The sequence below is a fragment of the Podarcis tiliguerta genome (assembly GCF_965153285.1).
Source record: "Podarcis tiliguerta genome assembly, chromosome: 8".
Lineage (NCBI taxonomy): Eukaryota > Metazoa > Chordata > Lepidosauria > Squamata > Lacertidae > Podarcis > Podarcis tiliguerta.
The window spans coordinates 12,423,345-12,444,091 of record NC_139541.1 but is presented as its reverse complement, the minus strand read 5'-3'; the positions used below and the strand labels follow the sequence as shown (position 1 = coordinate 12,444,091).

The window sequence follows — 20,747 nt, the reverse complement described above, 5'->3', positions numbered from 1 at the left end:
TCAGCTGGGGCAAAAAGACAAAACGGGTAACACAATCTGATGCTGGAGGGCTACTAGATTGAAGCCGTTGGGCGCTGTGAGGAACAAGACATTGGAGTAGATGAACTGTTTATCTGATCCTGTTGGGCCCTTCTGATGTCCAGTGTGTCAGGTGTGTGTGTGTGTGTGTGTAAGAAATAAGGATGAGGAAAGGTTAACAACAGGAAGATTTAAAGGAACTATTGGAAAGACTATTCAAGGCAGCAGAGATATGAGATGATCAGAGCCCCTCGCCCCCGAACTTGAAGCATGGGAAGTCCCAACAAAAAAATTATAATTTAGGCAGAATAGTTGGACTATTTGATGTGTATTTGTATAATCTGGAATCCATATTTAAGGCATACCCCCCAAAGAATCCTGGGAGCTATAGTGTACTCCCCAGAAAGCTGCAATCCTGAACACTGTTAACAAAGTACAGTGGCGTAGCGTGGGGGGTGCAGGGGGGGCCGGCCGCACCGGGCACAACATCTGGGGGTTAGGTTAGGGGGCACAAATCCACGGGTTAGGGGGCGCAAATCCACGGGTTAGGGGGCGCAAATTACTTGCCTTGCCCCGGGTGCTGACAACCCACGCTACGCCACTGAGTACAGTTACTGGTTTTTTTTGGGGGGGGGGGGTTGGAGTGAGAATCTCCTTTAAATGTGCTTTAAATGTATGACTCGTATGCAAGATAATTAATCTGGGATCTTAGGATTTGCTGCTCTGCTGTGTTAGGAGTTTTCTGTAAGTAAAAAAACCAAACCCCTGCACCCTCCCCATCCAAATTGCCCGTGATGGAGCAGAACGGTGCGCCATATGATCAGTTTCCCATTCCGTGTCCTTAACATCTGCTTGAACAACCAAGCGACTTTCAGGAAATAGATCATCCTTAAGCAAACACTTTTAGACAACACAGGCTCCCATCCAACTATCTTTCCTATCACGGGCAATTACCAAGACGTTTTAAGGTGATGTGGAAGGCTGCTCTGCCAGGGCTGACTCCTGAAGCTGGAGAGCTGGGCATATGACGTGGTCCTCTAGACCAGGGACGAGGAACTGCAGGCTTGGTGGTCAAATGGAGTCCTCCAGGCCTCTCCATTTGGCCCCCAGGACTTTGCTCAGCCACACCCCTTCTCCCCAGGCCACACCCCTCCTGCCCCTGCTGTGCACCCTCCTTGTGTGTTTTTGCCTGCCTCTTGTTCACCTGCATGAAGGACTAATCAGCCTTCATGGGAGGTGTTCTAACACTGCTTGGATGGGCCTGTTAGCTGCTCCAGCAAGTGGTAGTATGATTTGTGTACAGCATGTGAGTGTCTGAGAGAGCTTGAGATAGGAAGTCTGTATAATAATAATAATAATAATAATAATAATAATAATAATAATTTATTTATAACCCTGACCATCCGGCTGAGTTTCCCCAGCCACTCTGGGCAGCTTCCAATTGAGTGTTAAAAACAATACAACATTAAATATTAAAAACTTCCCTAACCAGGGCTGCCTTCAGATGTCTTTTAAAGATAAGATAGCAGCTTATTTCCTTCACATCTGAAGGGAGGGCGTTCCACAGGGCGGGTGCCACTACCGAGAAGGCCCTCTGCCTGGCTCCCTGTAACTTGGCTTCTTGCAATGAAGGCCCTCAGCGCTGGATCTCAGTGTCCGGGCTGACGATGGGGGTGGAGACGCTCCTTCAGGTATACAGGACCGAGGCCATTTATCTCTTCTTTCTGAGTACTATTGGAAGTTAGTTTCACTTCTGTGTGTGTCGCAGTTCTGTACTGCTGTTCAGAGAGCACAGACGTACTGATGGAGTCTCTGTACACAAGACTGTAAATAAAGTAGTTTAGAACTACGATTGAGTCTTTCTTCTGCTATGATATACCAGAAGACTGGTGTGCTCTTTTCAGGAGAGAAGGGTCACTTATTACCGGTCTCTCTGGACTGAGGGAGATTTACACCCAGGGAGGACCACCAGAGAGACGCTCCGAGGACTTGGGAAGTTGGCAGCCTTCCCGGGGGGGGGGGGGAGCTTTTTCCAACAGGGCCACCAGTCAGGGATTATTCAGCTGTGACTCCTGCATTGCAGGGGCTCAGACTAGATGAACTCTGAGGTGCCTTCCAACTCTGTAATTCTAGTATGCTATGATCGGGGTATGTACAACTGGTTTACGCAATCCCTGATAGTAGGGTCTTTATTTAAAAATAATTTTTATTGATTTTTCCGTGTATACTTCTTCTAACAATATATCTTTAACAATTTTTCATATTCCGAACCTCCCCCCCTAGACTTCCCCCATACTCCTGTTTTATTTCCATATTATTCATCCTGCGTATTATTTTCCCCAAATTTTCTCAATACATATAGTCTTATTTTTTTGTTGTATACAGTTGTGATTGTTTACTCAAACCCTGCCAATGAGTCCATTTCTTTATTTTGCCTCTTCATATATGTTGTGACATATATATATGGGACGCGGGTGGCGCTGTGGGTTAAAGCCTCAGCGCCTAGGACTTGCCGATTGAAAGGTCGGCGGTTCGAATCCCCGTGGCGGGGTGCGCTCCCGTCGTTCGGTCCCAGCGCCTGCCAACCTAGCAGTTCGAAAGCACCTTCAGGTGCAAGTAGATAAATAGGGACTGCTTACCAGCGGGAAGGTAAACAGCGTTCCGTGTGCTGCGCTGGCTTGCCAGATGCAGCTTGTCACGCTGGCCACATGACCTGGAAGTGTCTTCGGACAGCGCTGGCCCCCAGCCTCTTAAGTGAGATGGGCGCGCAACCCTAGAGTCTGGCAAGACTGGCCCGAATGGGCAGGGGTACCTTTACCTTTTATATGTTGTGAATGGGAAGCATTTACAATGCTACTGGTTTCTTAACAAAGGTCTTTTTAAACATTTTTTTTTCCAATTCATTATATATCATTTTCCAATAATTTATAATCTTTTTTGCATTCCCACCACATATGAGAGAATGTCCCATCTTTTTCTTTACATTTCCAACAAGTTTTTGATCCCTTTTTATATATTTTGACCACTTTCTCTGGTGCTATATACCTCCTATACATCATTTTCATATAATTCTCTTTCAATAAGATACAATCTGTAAATTTTAGGTTCACCTTCCACATCTTTTCCCAATCTTCAAGTTGTATATAATGACCTAAATCCCAAGCCCACTTTATTTGTGCTGACTTTACCACTTGACAGTAGGGTCTGACTTTCAGGACCTCGGAGAGCTCCAAGGATGTCCAGGTGTTCGCTGTAGGAACATCGGAAACGACTTTCTTTTCTTTTTTAATAATAATATTTATTCAGAAACGACTTTCTACTGAGTCAGATCCTAGGTTCTTTCAGCTCAGTATTGTCTACACTGACTGGCAGAGGCCCTGCAGGGTTTCAAGGAGTAGGTAGGTCCCCATCCTATCTGGAGATTGGGTTGAACCTAGGACTTTCTGCATGCAAATCAGGTCCTCTAAGCCAGTGTTCCCCAACCTTGGGCCTCCAGCTGTTTTTGGACTACAACTCCCATCATCCCTCGCTAGCAAGACCTGTGGTCAAGGATGATGGGAACTGTAGTCCAAAAATAGCTGGAGGCCCAAAGTTGGGGAACACTGCTCTAAGCCACTGAGTTATGGCCTCTTCTCCTGAGAAGTCAGCATGTGTAGCATGTTTTCATCTGAAGAGATGGACCCACCTCTCAGAATCCTCACCCCCATGCAGTGGCGTAGCGTGGGGGGTGCAGGGGGTGCTGGCCGCACCGGGCGCAACATCTGGGGGGGCGCGCTCACACTTGCAGCTCTCTGCCCCTACCTGGCTCCACGGGTTAGGGGGCGAAAATTACTTGCCTTGCCCCGGGTGCTGACAACCCACGCTACGCCACTGCCCCCATGAGCTCAAGGCTGAAAGTGGTTCTAGCTAAAAGTCAGCTATATCCTCCGTTGAAAAACATCACATACATCCACCCCCTTTCATGGAACAGGAAAATGCCTCTGGACTCTGCTACCTTGTCAGGACTTGGATGGAGATCTCGCCTGCAAAGAGAGCTGTGTGCATTTACAGTGGTTGCTATGCAATAAATAAATAAGTAAATAAAATTGGGGAAAGTGCCAGGGGTGGAGGGTGGGGGGAGAGGGAGAACCTCCTTTCATCACCTCCCCACTGACTCCGGCAAACAGGCTTCCTAGGAACAAATAGAGCATTCAATTTGTTTTTCCAGGAGCAAGCTGTTTCCATCTCTCAGCAGAAATAATTAAGGATAAAACACAGCATCCTACCTTTCCGCTCGCTGGCTATCCCTGCTGCAGAAGAAATGTGGAAACACAGAATTGGAAGGGGACCCAATGGGTTATCTAGCCCAACCCCTGCAATGCAAAGTCTGAGCTAGAAGCAAGGGAAGCTTTCTTCCAACCTGAGCACTGCATTCCCTGATTGCCAGCCTTCCAGGGGCCATGTACAATTGACAAAGAGGGGCCAGAGGCAAAAGCAGGGGTGACAAAAGTTGCTTTTGTACAGTACTCAAAGCTATGGTTTTCCCAGTAGTGATGCATGGAAGTGAGAGCTGGACCATAAAGAAGACTGATCACCGAAGAATTGAAGCTTTTGAATTATGGTGCTGGAGGAGACTCTTGAGAGTCCCATGGACTGCAAAAAGATCAAACCCATCCATTCTGAAGGAAATCAGCCCACTGGAAGGACAGATCCTGAAGCAGAGACTCCAATACTTTGGTCACCTCATGAGAAGAGAAGACTCCCTGGAAAAGACCCTGATGTTGGGAAAGATTGAGGGCACACGGAGAAGGGGATGACAGAGGACAAGGTGGCTGGACAGTGTTCTTGAAGCTACCAGCATGAGTTTGACCAAACTGCGGGAGGCAGTGGAAGACAGGAGTGCCTGGTGTGCTCATAGAGTCACGAAGAGTTGGACACAACTAAATGACTAAACAACAACAACAAGTTTGTATAGCGCAATGGTAGGCAAACTAAGGCCCGGGGGGGGCGGATCTGGTGCCATTCACCTTCTAAATCTGGCCCCTGGATGGTCTGGGAATCAGTGTGTTTTTACATGAGTAGAATGTGTCCTTTTATTTAAAATGCATCTCTGGGTTATTTGCGGGGCATAGGAATTCATTCATCCCAACCCCCCCAAAAATATAGCCCATCCCGCCAATGTCTGAGGGACAGTGGACCAGCCCCCTGCTGAAAAAGTTTGCTGACCCCTGGTATAGTGGGTTTAGAGACCTGGGGGGGGGGGGGGGAATCACGTAGTACAGTCATATCTCAGGTTACAGCCGCTTCAGGTTGTGATTTTTCGGGTTGCGGACCTCCGAAACCCAGAAGTACTAGAACGGGTTGCTTCCAGGTTTCTGCAGTTGTGCATGCACAGAAGTGCTAAATCGTGCTTTACACATGCGCAGAAGTGGTTAAATCGCAGCCCTCGTGTGCGCAGACACGCAGACATGGTTTGTGAATGCTGCGGGTTGCGAACATGCATCCTACACAGATCACGTCCGCAACCCGAGCGTCCACTGTATATGGGAAAATGAGTCTAAAAAGTCCAGGACAATAATTTTGACAGCCCTCTAGCAGCTGTGGTGCCTCATTTACCAGAAGTAATGTATTTAGCAAGACGCGGGTGGCGCTGTGGGTAAAACCTCAGCGCCTAGGACTTGCCGATCGCATGATCGGCGGTTCGAATCCCCACGGCGGGGTGCGCTCCCGTCGTTCGGTCCCAGCCCCTGCCAACCTAGCAGTTCGAAAGCACCTCCGGTTACCAGCGGGAAGGTAAACGGCGTTCTGTGTGCTGTGCTGGCTCGCCAGATGCAGCTTGTCACGCTGGCCACGTGACCCGGAAGTGTCTGCGGACAGCGCTGGCTCCCGGCCTATAGAGTGAGATGAGCGCACAACCCTAGAGTCTGGCAAGACTGGCCCGTACGGGCAGGGGTACCTTTACCTTTACCTTTAATGTATTTAGCATTAACTCCGGAAGTGTAAACTCAATTCTGACCTCCTAGAGTAAAACACACATCAGGAGGCTTAGTTTTACAAATCTATGGTGTGACCTCACTTGGCATAATGCTGTGTGCAGTTCTGGTTGCCTCCTCTCAAAAGGGATATTGTGGAATTGTACAAGGTTCTGAAAAGGGCAAAGGAAATATCAAAGGGATGGAGGGACTCCCCTAGGAAGGAAGGTTGCTGTGTTTGGGGCTTCTTAAAGGTAAAGGTAAAGGGACCCCTGACCATTAGGTACAGTTGTGACCGACTCTGGGGATGCAGTGCTCATCTCACTTTATTGGCCAAGGGAGCCGGCGTACAGCTTCTGGGTCATGTGGCCAGCATGACTAAGCCGCTTCTGGCGAACCAGAGCAGCGCATGGAAATGCCATTTACCTTCCCACCGGGGTGGTACCTATTTATCTACTTGCACTTTGACGTGCTTTCGAACTGCTAGGTGGGCAGGAGCTGGGACTGAGCAATGGGAGCTCACCCTATCACGGGGATTCGAACCGCTGACCTTCTGATCGGCAAGTCCTAGGCTCTGTGGTTTAGACCAGTGTCACTCGCGTCTTAGCTTAGAGTAAAAGCGAGTCAGAGATGACATGCCAGTAGTATATGAAATTATGGAATGGAGAAAATGGAGAGAGAAGTTTTTCTCCCTCTCTCATGGTGCTAAAACTTGTGGGCATGCAATGAAGCCAAATGTTGGACAGATAAGATAAAGGAGTTAAACTGTGGTACTCCCTCCCACAGGACCGGCCACCAACTTAGATGGCTACTGCTCATGATGGCTCTGCTCTGCCTCTACAATCGAGGACAGCAATGCTTCTGAATGCCAGTTGTTGGACACCACAGGAGAATTCTTGTGCTCGAATCGTGCTTGGGGGTCTCCCGCAGGCCTTTGATTGGCCACTGTGAAACCAGGATGCTGCGCTAGATGGGTCATTGGCCTGATCCTGCAGGCTCTTGTGATGTTCCGGTTCCCTTCTTCCTGCCCTCGAAGGAAACCAGCCAGCCAGCCTACCTGCCAATCACCCCGCAACTTTCACAAAGCCACGGCACTGTAATCACTCACCCTCCCAATCGCCGTGGCTTTCCGGGGGACACAAGGGTGGGCGAGGATCCTGCTGCCCAGCTGAATTAGAGACGGCTCCTCTCAAGCCACCCTTGGCGTGACCGCCACCCCCGCCCCTCTGCCCCCAGACATCGCGGGAAGTCGCCGGGCAGGGTTTTAACGTCTCATTTTCTTAACGGGAACTGGCAGGCGGGACCCCAGCAGGGACTCCGGCTTGTCAGAGTCAATCAGGTTGGCTTGGGGAAGTGCGGAGAGCATCTGTAATTCATCAACCCCAAGCCTGTCCCGGGTGACGGGTTTTTCACTCATCGGAGCACAGTGCTTTCCTCCGGACGAGGATCGAGCTGACAGCCGCGGTGGCGGAAAGAGCATCATTGCCACCAGGGACGGCTGCTAATTAGTCTACAAGATCTTTACACCCCCAACCCCACGCGCGCACACAACCAGCCTTGCATACAGAGGAGGTTCAGCAAGCTGGCTTCCCAGAGCATTCTGGGGGGGTGAAAGAGATAAAACATGGCTCCTTCAAGACATCCCATGAAAAGTGCCACCAAGGAAGCGCATTGCTCCATATCAATGGTGGTCTTCCTGTTGCTAATGCAAAATAAATATTTGTTTATGGCATTTGGATCCTGTCTTTCTCCTTCAAGGAACTCAAGGTGGCGTACGTGGTTCTCTTCCTTGTTTCGTTCTCACAACAGCCCTGTGAGATCGGTTAAGCTGAGAGATATGGTAACTGGCCCAGTCTCTCAGTGAGCTACATGTAGAGACTACAACCCCGGTCTTCCAGGTCCTGCTTCGACACTCTAACCACTACGCCACACCAACCTCAGGTCTGTGACCCAGATGCGGCCCCTGTGACCTCCTGATCCGGCCCTCAAAACTCTCTGCAGCCCTTGCCACCTCTCCCTTTGCCATGAGACTCAAGAGGCTTTCTTCACCGTTAACTGGATTTGTCTTAGTAGCAGGAAGTACAGTTGTACCTCGGGAGTCGAACGGAATCCATTCCGGAAATCTATTCGACTTCCAAAATGTTTGGAAACCAAATGCAGCTTCTGATTGGCTCCAGGAAGCTCCTGCAGCTAATCAGAAGCCCTGTCAGATGTTCGGGTTCCAAAGAACGTTCGCAAACTGGAACACTCGCTTCTGGGTTGGTGGTGTTCGGGAGCCAAGGTACGACTGTATGCTTATAGCCACATTCTAAAAAGGGAAAGGTAAAGGTACCCCTGACCGTTCTGGGGTTGCACGTTCATCTCGCTCTATAGGCCAAGGGAGCCGGCGTTTGTCCACAGACAGCTTCCGGGTCATGTGGCCAGCATGACTAAGCCGCTTCTAGCGAACCAGAGCAGCACACAGAAATGCCATTTACCTTCCCACCGGAGTGGTACATATTTATCTACTTGCACATTCTAGAAGGATTTAAAAGAGGCAAACAAATGCTTGGTACAAGAGAAGATGGCATATTGCCCTTACAGAAAAAACAAATTGAGACTGGCAAGAGGAAGAAAGGATAAAGCAGGAGAATAGCAGAGCTTCATTTCATTTGCAATTTCTTCAGAAAACCAAAGACCAGTAGCACAGGTTCAAACTAACTTGTGGGTCACTTAATAACAACATGTATTGCGGCTGTACACTGTTATAAGTAGGGACGCGGGTGGCACTGTGGGCTAAACCACAGAGCCTAGGGCTTGCTGATCAGAAGGTCGGCAGTTCGAATCCCCACGATGGGGTGAGCTCCCGTTGCTCGGTCCCTGCTCCTGTCCACCTAGCAGTTCAAAAGCACGTCAAAGTGCAAGTAGATCAATTGGTACCACTCTGGTGGGAAGGTAAATGGCATTTCTGTGTGCTGTTGTGGTTCACCAGAAGCGGCTTAGCCTTGCTGGCCACATGACCTAGAAGCTGTGCGCCAGCTCCCTCGGCCAATAAAGTGAGATGAGCGCCGCAACCCCAGAGTCGGTCACGACTGGACCTAATGGTCAGGGGTCCCTTTACCTTTACTGTTATCAGTGGCACATGTATAGAAATGCCGGTTTTCACAATGGATTTTGGGGGGGTCTCTGGGGAAGCTGAAGGAAGAAAAAATAATAAATAAATCAACCCCACAGCCGCAGTGACATCTGTGTTCCTCTTACCCACCAGGTCTCATTAAAAGTCACAGAGAGGAGACACTGATAAACACAAAACATCACCTCCTGCCACAACCTCTTCACTAAAAGTCTCTCCCTGCAGGGTCTCCAGAGCTAAAAATGTGCAACACTCTCCTTTCCATGCTCATCATATTGTCCTCACAGTGCTAGCCATACTGCCAAGCCAAAACCTAACCACTGCCTAGTTTGCTCTGTATCAACATCTTTGCAGGCGTCTGGGCAGAAAGTTGAAGGAGGAGTTTTGTTTTGCTCTCCTGGCACTATAAGAGAATAAATTTCCTTCCATCCCAGCAAACTGGCAAAGCCCTGCTGGCAGCCATACCGATCAGGTCTCCGGTGAACCTCTCAATCCAGCTGCCATCTGAAGCCAACAGCTCAGTGGCTCCATGGTTTTTGGGCAGGATGCTGCCAATTCAGCAGTAAAACTACAGTCGCATCACAAGCTAAATGGTGTGGCATCTAAGGAAGGGTAGGAAGTCCCAACACAGACTTCCAGAAGAGGGTGCCCTTCAAATCTCTTGGACTCCAACCGGTGGGAGCTGGTGGGAGGGCCATCACTGAAGTAGACCGCCACTTGCCTTTACTGCCTCCATTGAAACTCTGCCTTCTTTTGATAAAGCGGCTCCAATAATTGCTGGACCCCAACTCCCACTCTCCCTTACTAATTGCCCATGTTGGCTTGGGGCTGGTGGGAGTTGGAGTCCGCATTCCCCAACTAAACCATCACTTGTCTTTACTGCCCCTTGCTACCTCCATCAGTGGTGTAGCGTGGGTTGCTGGTGCCCAGGGCCGTGAGGAGGGGGCGGGTGGGAGAGAGAGGGGGGGGGAAATGGACGCATGTGCATTCAACTGCCTAATGGCTATCACCCAGATGATCACCCAGCCACAGAGATAAGAAAAGAAGAGTCATCCGGTCATCCGGAGAGGTTACTTCCTGGTTTGCATAGCAAATCTGTTTTCAACAGAGCCAAGTGACAACAGTGCGCAGCGCTGGGTGTTGAAATTCTGTGCCCCCTAACAATTTTGCGCCTGGGGCAACCGCTTCTGTGTGCCCTCCATGCTACACCACTGACTTCCATCACAACTCTTTCTCCTTTTAACGCAGGGTCAGGGAACTGTAGACTTCCAGATATGGCTGGATTCCAGCTCCCATCCTCCATGCCACAGGCTATGTTGGTTAGGGACTAGATGGACCATTGGTCTCACTTGGGGGAAGGCAGCTTCTTACTTTCTTACACGGCTCATCCTCCTGCTCGCTCAACAGTTGAAACAGCTGCTTGTGAAGAATGATTACAAGCGATATGCCTGCTGATGATGTTAAACAGCCATTTGCTCACCGACTCGGTATTTTCAGCCCCTGCAAGACCCTGACGTTCATGGCGCTAAATAAGAAGGTAAATAGATGGTGGTAAATAAGCAGGAGCTCCAAACCAAGATAAAGCACTAGAGGAAATGAGAACAAAGGTGTAAGGATGAAACCTGGGGCTGGATTGCACCTGAACCTAAGAACTTGAAAAGTCTCTGCTGGATCAGGCCAGCAGCCAATCTGGACCAGCTTCCTGTTCTCACAGTGGCTAACTATATGCTCCAAAGGGAAGCCCAGAAGCAGGAACCGAATGCAAGAACATTTTCCCTTCCTGCCGTTTCCAGCAACTGGTGCACAGAAGCATCACTGGCCCCAACCACGGAGGCACAGCATAGCCATCATGGCTAGTAGCCATCGATAGCCTTCATGAATTTGTCCAATCCTCTTTTAAAGGCATCCAACCACCTGGGCTGAGAAGGAGGCTTACAAAAGCTCTGCCATCCCAACGCACTTGGCAGGATCCCACAACTTCCTGCCTCCCCCAAATGTCGAAAAGGAGACAAAGAGCGTGGGCGAGAGGACGAGGAGAAGGGTGACCTTGGGCGCAGCTGCACCAAGGAGAAAGGAGGCTGTGTCACTGGCATGGTCCCCACACACCCCTTGCCGGGGCTGGGGAGCCATCACTGCCAAAAGGAGGGAGACGCCAGGGGTCTGAGGAAGGAGAGAGGCAGAGCAGAAGGTTGGCTGACGGGGTATGGATTTCAAGCTGGTTCTGTCCTTGGCACCGGCTGATGAACCATCACGTGCTTCTCCCATTGTCAGAAAAAGAAGAGAGTGATTTCCTAAAGCTAATGCAATTCTAGGCTGCATCAACAGACATCTCCCAATCCAGGGAAGAAATAATATTGCTCTATTCTGCCCAGCGACGTGGGTGGCGCTGCGGGTTAAACCACAGAGCCTAGGACTTGCCGATCAGAAGGTCGGCGGTTCAAATCCCTGCAATGGGGTGAGCTCCCGTTGCTCGGTCCCTGCTCCTGCCCACCTAGCAGTTCAAAAGCACCTCAAAGTGCAAGTAGATAAATAGGTACCACTCAGGTGGGAAGGTAAACAGTGTTTCTGTGCGCTGCTCTGGTTTGCCAGAAGCGGCTTAGTCATGCTGGCCACATGACCTGGAAGCTGTACGCCAGCTCCCTCGGCCAATAAAGTGAGATGAGCGCCACAACCCCAGAGTTGGCCATGACTGGACCTATTGGTCAGGGGTCCCTTTACCTTTATTCTGCCCACACCTGGAGTTCTGTGTCCAGTTCTGGGTGCCACAATTTAAGAAGGATATTGACAAGCTGGAATGTGTGCGATCAAGATGACCAGGGGTCTGGAAACCAAGGCTTAGGAGGAATGGTTGAGGCAACTGGGTATGTTTAGCATGGAGAAGTGAAGACTTAAGAGATGATAGGATAGCCAAACTTTAATATCTGAAGGGCTAGTCTATGGAAGATGGAGCAAGCTTGACTTCTGCTGCTCCAGAGGGCAGGATCCCAACCAATGGATTCCAATGGCAAGAAAGGAGATTCCAGCTAAACCTTAGGAAGAACTTTCTGGTGGTAAGAGCTGTTCAACAGTGAGACAGACTACCACAGAAGTTGATGGACTCTCACTGGAGGTTTTTAAGAAGAGGTTGGAAAGCCATCTTTCTGGGATTCTCTAGCTGCCATTCCTCAATGGCAGGGGTTGGACAGGATGACCTTTGGGGTCCCTTCCCACCCTACAGTTCTATGATGCTATGAAATGGAAGCCATCTATGACAACAAGAAGAAGCTGCCTTCTACCAAGTCAGACCAGTGGTCCACCTAGCTCAGTACTGTCTACCCTGACTGGCAGCAGCTCTCCAAGGTTTCAGACAAGGTGCCTCTCACAGTTCGACTTGGAGATTCCAGCAAGTGAACCTTGAAATCAGGAAAAAGCAGCTTCCATTGTTGAACACCTGCACTTCCGGGGAGCTCTCTGACGACCCTGCTATCTGGGATTGAATTACCTCGACCCTGCCCTTGTCTTCTCATTGCTGGATGGAGCCCTGTGTGTAAATGGCTCCTCAATGCTCAGGCACTTAGTGCTTTGCTGGAAAAGACACCCCCTGACACACACATGCACATTACGAAGGATTCCTAGGATGGGGTGTATCAGAGAACTATTGTAGGGCAGTAATTAGAGTGCTGGGTGGTGCTGTGGGTTAAACCACAGAACCTAGGACTTGCCGATCAGAAGGTTGATGGTTCGAATCCCCGCGACGGGGTGAGCTCCCGTTGCTCAGCCCCTGCTCCTGCCAACCTAGCTGTTTGAAAGCACGTCAAAGTGCAAGTAGATAAATAGGTACCACTCTGGTGGGAAGGTAAACGGCATTTCCGTGAGCTGCTCTGGTTCTCCAGAAGTGGCTTAGTCATGCTGGTCACATGACCCGGAAGCTGTACGCTGGCTCCCTCGGCCAATAAAGTGAGATGAGCGCCACAACCCCAGAGTTGGCCATGACTGGACCTATTGGTCAGGGGTCCCTTTACCTTTACCTTAATTAGAGTGCTGAACTAAGATCTGAGAGAGACTAGGGTACATGAAGCTCACCAGACTGGGTGACCTTGTGCCAGCCACTGCCTCTCAGCCTAACCAACAGGATTGTTATGAGGATTTCCATGGGCATCTGGTTGGCCACTGTGAAAGCAGGATGTTAGACTAGATGGCCCTTTGGCCTCACTCAACCAGTTCTTCTTATGCTCATCATGAATGGAACCATTGAGGAAATAAAATCCTATGCTGTTAACCCAAAAGAGCCTTGGGAGATAGTTGTAGGCCACATGGCTCACACTTCAACACAGAGAGCCAGCGTGGTGTAGTGGTTAAGAGCAGTAGACTCATAATCTGGTGAACCGGGTTCGTGTCTCTGCTCCTCCACATGCAGCTGCTGGGTGACCTTGGGCTAGTCACACTTATCTGAAGTCTCTCAGCCCCACTCACCTCACAGAGTGTCTGTTGTGGGGGAGGAAGGGAAAGGAGAATGTTAGCCGCTTTGAGACTCCTTTGGGTAGTGATAAAGCAGGATATCAAATCCAAACTCTTCTTCTTCTTCAACCTCTACCATGGTAGTGAGGATATCTGATGAAGATAATGTAATCATGGAATTGGAAGGGAAGCAAAGGGTCTTCTACTCCAACCCTCGGCAATGCAGAAATCACAGGTAAGTATATAAATATATATATAAGCAAAACACATCATTTTGTGGTATCCCAGACACCCCACTTCCCCACAGCAATCTGTAAGTCCACAACAAGATTGACCATCGACAGGTCACCCACCCTGTCAAATCCCCCCACCCATCGCCTTGGAAGTTCAGAAACCACTGTGGTGCCTACTGAGCCGAACAGTGCAGCCAAGGCTTCTCCCACTCCCTCCTGCTGACGGATGATGTATCCATCCCTTGTAAACAGGTAAGGAATGGCTGTTGTCAGACTCGCAGGCAAATCCCCCCTGCCATATTTGTTGCCTGTCAGACTCTGGCCGCCGCGGAGGTGGCATGTGATACGTTACCGCCCACACCAAAGGTAAGAGAGGACCCATCCATCAGCTCTGCAAATGTGCCCTGATAAAAAGAACATCTGAGTCATGGAGGGCTGCAGGGGAAAAGTCCCAATGGCCTGATCCTGATTTCAGCCTGACGTACCCATATATATATATAGAGAGAGAGAGAGAGAGAGAGTCATAAAAAGGTAAAGGTAAAAGGACCCCTGACCATTAGGTCCACTCGTGACCAACTCTGGGGTTGCGGCACTCATCTCGCTTTATTGGCCGAGGGAGCCGGCGTACAGCTTCTGGGTCATGTGGCCAGCATGACTAAGCCGCTTCTGGCGAACCAGAGCAGCGCACGGAAACACCGTTTACCTTCCTGCCGGAGCGGTACCTATTTATCTACTTGCACTTTAACGTGCTTTCGAACCGCTAGGTTGGCAGAAGCAGGGACTGAGCAACGGGCGCTCACCCCGTCACGGGGATTTGAACCGCCGACCTTCTGATCGGCAAGTCCTAGGCTCTGTGGTTTAACCCACAGCATATATATATTGAGAGAGAGAGAGAGAGAGAGAGACAGAGAGACAGAGAGAGAGGGTCATAGTATACATAATAAGATAAGGGGAACCTGCTGGATCAGGCCAGCATCCCATCTAGTGCAGCATCCTATTCTCACAGTGTCAGATGTGCATGCAGGAGCCAGGCCCTGTGACCAATAGGACTTTGCAGGACTGGGGCTGTAATGGTTCTAGGGGTTGCTCATGCGTAAGTTGCCACCACTCCTGGCTAGGTTACCTGGTTGAACCCTTTCTGTCTGGACAGCCTCAAGTTTCATGGCTGCCTCAGTCGCTGGCAGAATCCGTCAGTGGGCGTTTCTTGAACCTCTTCCAGCATAAAAGCTGTTTGACGCCCAGTCTTCTCCTACTCTCCCTGCGCGGAAGTCTTCTGTGCAGGGTGGGTGTGGGCAGCGGAGTACCCGTACTCTCTCCGCTGGTCTCTGGCGAGGAGTCCTGGAGCCACCTCTCCGATTCCCCCATCTGCCCCCCTTCTCCACTGGTGTTACGCTGATTTCCTTCCCCAGCGGATGGGCTGCCTCTCTCCCTGCTGGGACCCTCTCCGGCATCCCTCTGGAGCCTTCTCTCCGCCTCCAGCTCCGATGGCAGTTCCCTGACAGGGGCCTTCCTAAGTTTGTTCTGAAGAGGCAAGGTGCAGCCACGCAGGTGAGGCCGATTGGTAACTCACAGCACCTGCTGGCAAGAGCCGGGGAGGGATATAAGGTCAGCATTTTCCCTTCAGCTCTTTGCCACAGCAACACATTCCCTGCCTTGCTGCGTTTGACTCCGTGATCCTTGGACCCCTGACCCCTGACTTTGTGACTCTTTGCTTCTTGATCCTCAGACCCCTGACTTTGTGACTCCTTGCTTCCTGACCCTCAGACTCTTGACTTTCTGACTCCTGGCTTCTGGACTCCCGTTCCTGCTCCCACCCCTCCATCTTGCCCTCGGTCTCAACATCCCCAGCCAGGACTTCAATCACCCGTGAACTGGACCGTGACACACAGGGGCCAAACAGATGTCCCTTCTGGGAAGGCCATATGCAGGATCTGAGCGCAAGAGCACTCTCCTTATCTGCGGTTCCCATCAACTGGTGTTCAGAAGCCTTGCTACCCCCAACCTTGGAGGCAGACCATAGTCATCATGGCTTGTAGCCTTTGGTAGCCCATGATTGGTCTAATCCTCTTTTAAGGCCACAGTTTTATCTGTGCACTGTGTAAAGAAGGGTTTTCTTTTAGTGCAGCTGTTTAAATGCATAGGTACTGGGATTTTAACTTGTTCAAATTTTAACTTGTTCAAAATTATCTACAGTTATGAGGGAAGAGGAAGGTGGCCAAGTCTGCTCTTGATGCTAAAATGTTCAGGTTTGTTTTTATATTATTATTATATATCATAATAACACACACACACACACACACAATACCCCATCCACACAGAAACGCCGGGAGCCGGCGTACAGCTTCTGGGTCATGTGGCCAGCATGACTAAGCCGCTTCTGGCAAACCAGAGCAGCGCACGGAAACGCCGTTTACCTTCCTGCCGGAGTGGTACCTATTTATCTACTTGCACTTTTACATGCTTTCGAACTGCTAGGTTGGCAGGAGCAGGGACCGAGCCACGGGAGCTCACCCCGTCGCAGGGATTCGAACCGCCGACCTTCTGATCGGCCAGTCCTAGGCTCTGTGGTTTAACCCACAGCGCCACCCGAATACTTCCTTAAAAAAAGAAGACCAACTTTCCTCATTCCAAGATCCCTTTCCACAACCCCCGACTTCCCTCTGCAGTGGCCTGTGGTATCAGCAGCAGGGAAACTCGAAAACCTAAGTATCTCTGGGGGTTTAGGCTTGAGAGAGCTGATGGAAGCAACTGGCATGCCAGGGGAATGCTCCCCCTATTTCCCCATGGGCTGAGCCATCGGAAAGCGTCCCTCCCATTCCATAGAAGCAGAAACTGTGAGATGAAGAGCAGCTCATCTCACCGTGGTGCTATCATGGAGATGCAGCGGCAGACGTTGTCGACGCCATCTCCCTTGTGCGAAAGGTGAGAGAGTTGTTAGATGGGCCTGTGCAGGAAGAACTGATAGACCGCCCTGCCCCCCCCACCCGCAACTCTCCCAGGAATAAGGAGAGATTTCTGCAAGCCTCAGAATGCCAGTGAGACCGTGATAATGGAATATCTCGCTTCCCAGACTACAAAGGATTTTTTAAAAAAAATATATAAAGAAATAAAACCATTTTCTAAAAGAAAAAGAATATGGCATTGCTCTTCTCATTGGACCAAGAAAGAAAAGAGGATAGACTGGATAGATTGCTAGATAAGATCGGGAGATAGACAGGAAGGATAGACAGACTGGTGGATTTCATAAAATTTATAAACCCCTTGATAGTAAAAGAAAAAAAGTGATTTACAAAAAGATAGATGATAGATGATAGATAGATGATAGATAGATAGATAGATAGATAGATAGATAGATAGATAGATAGATGATAGATGATAGATAGAGATGATAGATGATAGATAGAGATGATAGATGATAGATAGATGATAGATTAGATAGATGACAGGTGGATAGATAGATATAGGTAGATAGATAGATAGATAGATAGGTAGGTAGATGAAAGAAAGAAAGAAAGAAAGAAAGAAAGAAAGAAAGAAAGGAAGGGTGGGATGTAATCCACTGGGAACAGTCAAGTACAACATTCCTTGTTTTGCTAGAGTGGACATGCAAGGGAATGTTTAGTCCAGCCAGTCGAAACTTCCTGTTCCTTCTGGCGTGGAGCATCCTTCCTTGCATGTGACTAGTGGGTGGGACTGACCTTTCCAGACCTGGTAAAAGGCCAAGTCACGCTGCTACCTTCCCTCTTTTTGACCTTCCTGTTCGTCCTGTTCGGAAGGAAGGAAGGTGAAAGAAAGAAAGAAAGAAAGAAAGAAAGAAAGAAAGAAAGAAAGAAAGAAAGAAAGTAGGTGATAGATGAAAGAAAGAAAGAAAGAAAGAAAGAGAAAGAAAAATGATAGGAATAAGAAAGAAAGAAAGAAAGAAAGAAAGAAAGAAAGAAAGAAAGAAAGAAGGTGATAGATGAAAGAAAGAAAGAAAGAAAGAAAGAAAGAGAAAGAAAAATGATAGGAATAAGAAAGAAAGAAAGAAAGAAAGAAAGAAAGAAAGAAAGAAAGAAAGAAAGAAAGAAAGAAAGAAAGAAAGAAAGGTGATAGGAATAAGGAAGGAAGGAAGGAAGGAAGGAAGGAAGGGCGGGCTGGCACTTTGTTTGGCTGCTACAGTATGGACACAAGAACCTAAGAAATGCCTCTTGGTTTAGGCCAATCGTGGCCCATCTAGTCAGCCTCTTGTTCTCACAGGGGCCAACCAGACGCCCCAAAGTAGGAGCCGAGCACAAATGCCACCTTCCCTCCTGCAGTTTCCAGCAATTGTTACCCAGAAGCATTGCTGCTCCTGAGCATCACTTATAAATAAATAAATTAGGTTCCGTTTGTTCTACACTACTTATATACCACTTTATCATAAACATCTCAGAGTGGTTTACACAGAACGCAGGCAAGCCATAGGAAGGCAGGAGACGGGCCTGAGCTCAGTGGTAGATCATCTGCTTTGGATGCAGAAGGTCCCGAATTCAGTCCCCAGCAGCATCTCCAGGCACGGCTGGAGAAGATCCTCTGCCTGGAAACCTGGAGAGCTACTCAGACAACGCTGAGCTGGATGGACCATTGGTCTGACTCTGAATAAGGCAGCATTGCAGGGAAGGGAGGGTTGTAGAAGTTGGTGGGGGTTATTGCAGAAGCCAATCTTGAAACCACAGCGTAATAGACCTGAGATGCATCCTGGCTGTTCCTTTCTGCTGTGGTTTCCGTCCATTGAAATGGCTGCCTCTCTCTCTCCAAAATATCCCTGAGTCACAAGCTTTCATTGTTCTTTTTATCGCTCCCCAGAACCACACCAAGGGAGACGTCATGCAGCCAGCAACAACAGCTCTGCTTATTCCCTCTCTTCATCTCTGGCTTCGCCTGATAAGACCAGCTGAGAAGAAAAGGACATTGCAAGCAGGGAACAGAATGTATTTTTTTTTAAAGAAAAGAAAGCAACCACCTTTCTGGGGTGGGGTCTCCATAGCAACCTCCAGCTGCCACCATCTCCGAGCTCAGTGGAACCAGTTCTGCTCACCCCATCTTGAAAAGCACTGAAGACGGTGGAGAAATATCAGTGCCATCGGTATGTGTGAGGTGTGTACAGTTATGGTAGCCACGGAGCACGCTCAGATGAGTTTGACGCTGGGTGACAAATTGAGTAATGGGCATCAGGTGAAGATCCCTGCCACCTCTGCGGTCTGTACAATACATTTTGTTGTTTAGTCGTTTAGTCATGTCCGACTCTTCATGACCCCATGGACCAGAGCATGCCAGGCACTCCTGTCTTCCACTGCCTCCCGCAGTTTGGTCAAACTCATGCTGGTAGCTTCGAGAACACTGTCCAACCATCTCATCCTCCGTCGTCCCCTTCTCCTTGTGCCCTCCATCTTTCCCAGCATCAGGGTCTTTTCCAGGGAGTCTTCTCTTCTCATGAGATGGCCAAAGTATTGGAGCCTCAGCTTCACGATCTGTCCTTCCAGTGAGCACGCAGGGCTGATTTCCTTCAGAATGGATAGGTTTGATCTTCTTCCAGTCCATGGGACTCTCAAGAGTCTCCTCCAGCACCATAATTCAAAAGCATCAATTCTTCGGCGATCAGCCTTCTTTATGGTCCAGCTACAACTCATAGAATTGTAGTATTGTAGAGTTCAAAGGGATTCTCAGATTCATCTAGGCCAGGGTTTCCCAAATTCAGCCCTCCAGCTGTTTTTGGACTACAACTCCCATCATCCCTAGCTAGCAGGACCAATGGTCAGGGATGATGGGAATTGTAGTCCAAAAACAGATGGAGCCCCAAGTTTGGGAAACTCTGATCTAGACCAACCCCCTGCAATGCAGGAACGTGCAGTTGTCCCATTTGGGGATCGAACTTGTGACCTTGGGTTATCAGTACCATGCTTCAGCCAACTGAGCTATCCAGCAATCAAGTAGGGAAAACAGTTTCACAGCATGTCAAGACCCTAATGAGTTAAAGGTAGAGGGACCCCTGACCATTAGGTCCAGTCGTGGCCGACTCTGGGGTTGCGGTGCTCATCTCGCTTTATTGACCGAGGGAGCCAGCGTACAGCTTCTGGGTCATGTGGCCAGCATGACTAAGCTGCTTCTGGTGAACCAAAGCAGTGCATGGAAACACCGTTTACCTTTCCACCGGAGTGGTACCTATTTATCTACTTGCACTTTGACGTGCTTTCGAACTGCTAGGTTGGCAGGAGCAGGGACCGAGCTATGGGAGCTCACCCCATCACGGAGATTCGAACCGCTGACCTTCTGGTCGGCAAGTCCTAGGCTCTGTGGTTTAACCCACAGTCCTACCCGGGTCCCTAATGAGTTACATAGCCTTAGAAAGATAGGAAGCTGCCTCATACTAAGGAGGACCAATGGACCATCTAGCTCAGTGCTTTCCACATGGACTGGCGTCTGCTATCTTGAAACAAAACAGGTCTCTGTCACTGAGCTATGGTCCCCTTCTTCAAAGCAAGCTTCTGGTCCTCATAGTTTTGAAGGACTGGTTTCAACAGGAGCACAGGAAGCTTCATTGATGGTAATATCATCCACATTGACTGGTAGTCTCTCTCTCTGGGATATCAAGCTGGGTCGTCTCCCAGCCCTACCTAGAGATGTTACCATTGGGGATTGAACCAGGGACCTTCTGCGTGCAAAGCAGGTGCCCTAACAATTGACCTACCACCCTTCTCCTGAGTTCTACAGAATCACAAGATACCAGCCTGAGAGCATCTGGGAGAACCATGGGTTCAACGTCCCTAAAGCCAGTGTGGTGTAGTGGTTAAGAGCAGTAGATTTGTAATCTGGGAAACCAGGTTTGCGTCTCCACTCCTCCACATGCAGCTGCTGGGTGACCTTCGGCTAGTCACACTTCTCTGAAATCTCTCAGCCCCACTCACCTCACAGAGTGTTTGTTGTGGGGGAGGAAGGGAGAGGAGATTGTTAGCCGCTTTGAGACTCCTTCGGGTAGTG

General features: G+C 49.4%; 1 protein-coding gene and 1 long non-coding RNA gene across 3 annotated transcripts in view; one reads left to right on the top strand and one right to left on the bottom strand.

Annotated features, from left to right (window-relative positions):
• The window catches only part of IGSF21 (immunoglobin superfamily member 21), a 236,356-nt gene that overhangs the window by 121,972 nt on the left and 93,637 nt on the right, over positions 1-20,747 (bottom strand). The gene's annotated exons all lie outside the window — the stretch shown is intronic.
• Positions 24-7,701, top strand: LOC310683976. Its single transcript, XR_014514613.1, has 2 exons — positions 24-151; positions 6,756-7,701. It is a non-coding gene; the product is annotated as an uncharacterized lncRNA (long non-coding RNA).